We start from the raw sequence: 2,500 nt of genomic DNA, 5'->3' as shown, positions 1-2,500 counted from the left end.
CCTGATCTGGCGCCAGGCGCGGGAGGGCAGCATACTTCCATCAGCATGGAAGTCCAGGACTGTAAGGGGACCCACCGCCTCCCCAAGCCGAAAACAGAGCCTCCAGCCCGACCTGATCTGGCGCCAGGCACGGGAGGGCAACAGACAGACTTCCAGGGAAGTGGAAGCTGCCAGGGGTGAATGGGAACTCTGCCCGGGGTGCAGAGCCTCCCACATGGCTTGACTTATTATTTTTACTTAAATATTTTTTTGATCAAAAGACCATGCCCTTAGTAATATGCACTTACCCCCCCAGTGTATCTGTTATCTAATAGCATTATGAGAGCAAGTCACTACTTCATGCCGACCTCCTGGAACTGCCGCTCGGCCACCCAGACCCACTTTGTCCACTAAGGTTTTTTGTGGCTATGGTAATGTATTATTATTATGTGTTTATTTAGCAGACACCTTTATCCAAGGCGACTTACAGAGACTAGGGTGTGTGAACTTTGCATCAGCTGCAGAGTCACTTACAATTACATCTCACCCGAAAGACGGAGCACAAGGAGGTTAAGTGACTTGCTCAGGGTCACACAGTGAGTCAGTGGCTAAGGTGGGATTTGAACCGGGGACCTCCTGGTTACAAGCCCTTTTCTTTAACCACTGGACCACACAGCCTCCAATGTAGCACTATTCTGACTCTAGTCAATTCTATTCTAACTATGGTCATTTAGCTCAATGGTGACTCTGGTCATGTAGCTCAATGGTGACTCTGGTCATGTAGCTCAATGGTGACTCTGGTCATGTAGCTCAATTTTGACTATGGTCAGTGCGGCAGTGTGGAGTAGTGGTTAGGTCTCGGGACTCTTGACTAGAAGGTCGTGGGTTCAATCCCAGGTGGGGGACATTGCTGCTGTACCCTTGAGCAAGGTACTTTACCTAGATTGCTCCAGTAAAAATCCAACTGTATAAATGGGTAATTGTATGTAGAAAAATAATATAATTGTATGTAAAAATAATGTGATATCTTGTAACAATTGTAAGTCGTCCTGGATAAGGGTGTCTGCTAAGAAATACAGTGGCTCTCAAAAGTATTCACCCCCCTTGGACTTTTCCACATTTCATTGTGTTACAACATGGAATCAAAATGGATTTAATTGGGAGTTTTTGCCACTGATCAACACAAGAAAAGTCCATAATGTCAAAGTGAAAAATAAAATCTACAACTTGTTCTAAATTAATTACAAATATAAAACAGAAAATAATTGATTGCATAAGTATTCACCCCCTTTGCTATGACACACCTAAATAAGCTCTGGTGCAACCAATTGTCTTTAGAAGTCACATAATTAGTTGAATGGAGTCCACCTGTGTGCAATTAAGGTGTTTCACATGATTTCAGGTTAAATACACCTGTCTCTGGGAGGTCCCACAGTTGGTTAGTACATTTCCTAACAAAAACTACATCATGAAGATGAAGGAACATTCAAAGCAAATCCGGAATAAGGTTCTTCAAAAGCACCAATCAGGGGTAGGATATAAGAACATTTCCAAGGCATTGAATATCCTCTCAGAGCACAGTAAAGTCCATTATTAAGAAATGGAGAGAATATGGCACAACTGTGAATCTGTCTAGAACAGGCCGTCCTCAAAAACGGAGTATCCGGGCGTATAGGGCACTAGTCAGGGAGGCCACCAAGAGGCCTATGGCAACTCTAAAGGAGTTACAGTGTTCCACGGCTGAGCTGGGAGACACTGTGCATATGGCAACAATAGCCCGGGTGCTTCACAAAACTGGCCTTTATGGGAGAGTGGCAAAAAGAAAAGAACTCGCATCAAATCTCGGCTAGAGTTTCCCAGAAGGCATGTGGGAGACTCTGAGACCAAGTGGAAGAAGATTCTATGGTCTGATGAGACCAGAATAGAGCTTTTTGGCCACAACGCTAAGCGCTATGTTTGGCGCAAGCCTAACACCGTACATCATCCTGAGAACACCATCCCTACCGTGAAGCATGGTGGTGGCAGCATCATGCTATGGGGATGCTTCTCTGCGTCAGGGCCTGGAAAGCTCGTGAAGATAGAGGGCAAAATGGATGCGGCAAAGTACAGAGAAATCCTGAAGGAAAACCTGCTGAAGTCTGCAATAGACCTGGGACTTGGAGAAGATTCATCTTCCAGCAGGACAATGACCCCAAACATACAGCCAAAGGCACACTGGAGTGGCTTAAAAACAAAAAGGTCAATGTCCTGGAGTGGCCCAGTCAAAGCCCGGACCTCAATCCAATTGAGAATATGTGGAAAGAGTTGAAAATTGCTGTTCACCAAAGGTCCCCATCCAACTTGACGGAGCTTGAGCAATTTTGCAAAGAAGAATGGGCAAAAATAGCAGTGTCCAGATGTGCAAAGCTGGTAGAGACTTATCCAAATAGACTCATGGCTGTAATTGCTGCCAAAGGTGCCTCTACCAAATATTGACTCAAGGGGGTGAATACTTATGCAATCAATTATTTTCTGTTTTGTA

This window comes from Acipenser ruthenus, unplaced genomic scaffold, assembly GCF_902713425.1.
Source record: "Acipenser ruthenus unplaced genomic scaffold, fAciRut3.2 maternal haplotype, whole genome shotgun sequence".
In the NCBI taxonomy this organism is placed as follows: Eukaryota; Metazoa; Chordata; class Actinopteri; order Acipenseriformes; family Acipenseridae; genus Acipenser; species Acipenser ruthenus.
This window is presented reverse-complemented; position numbering follows the sequence as displayed.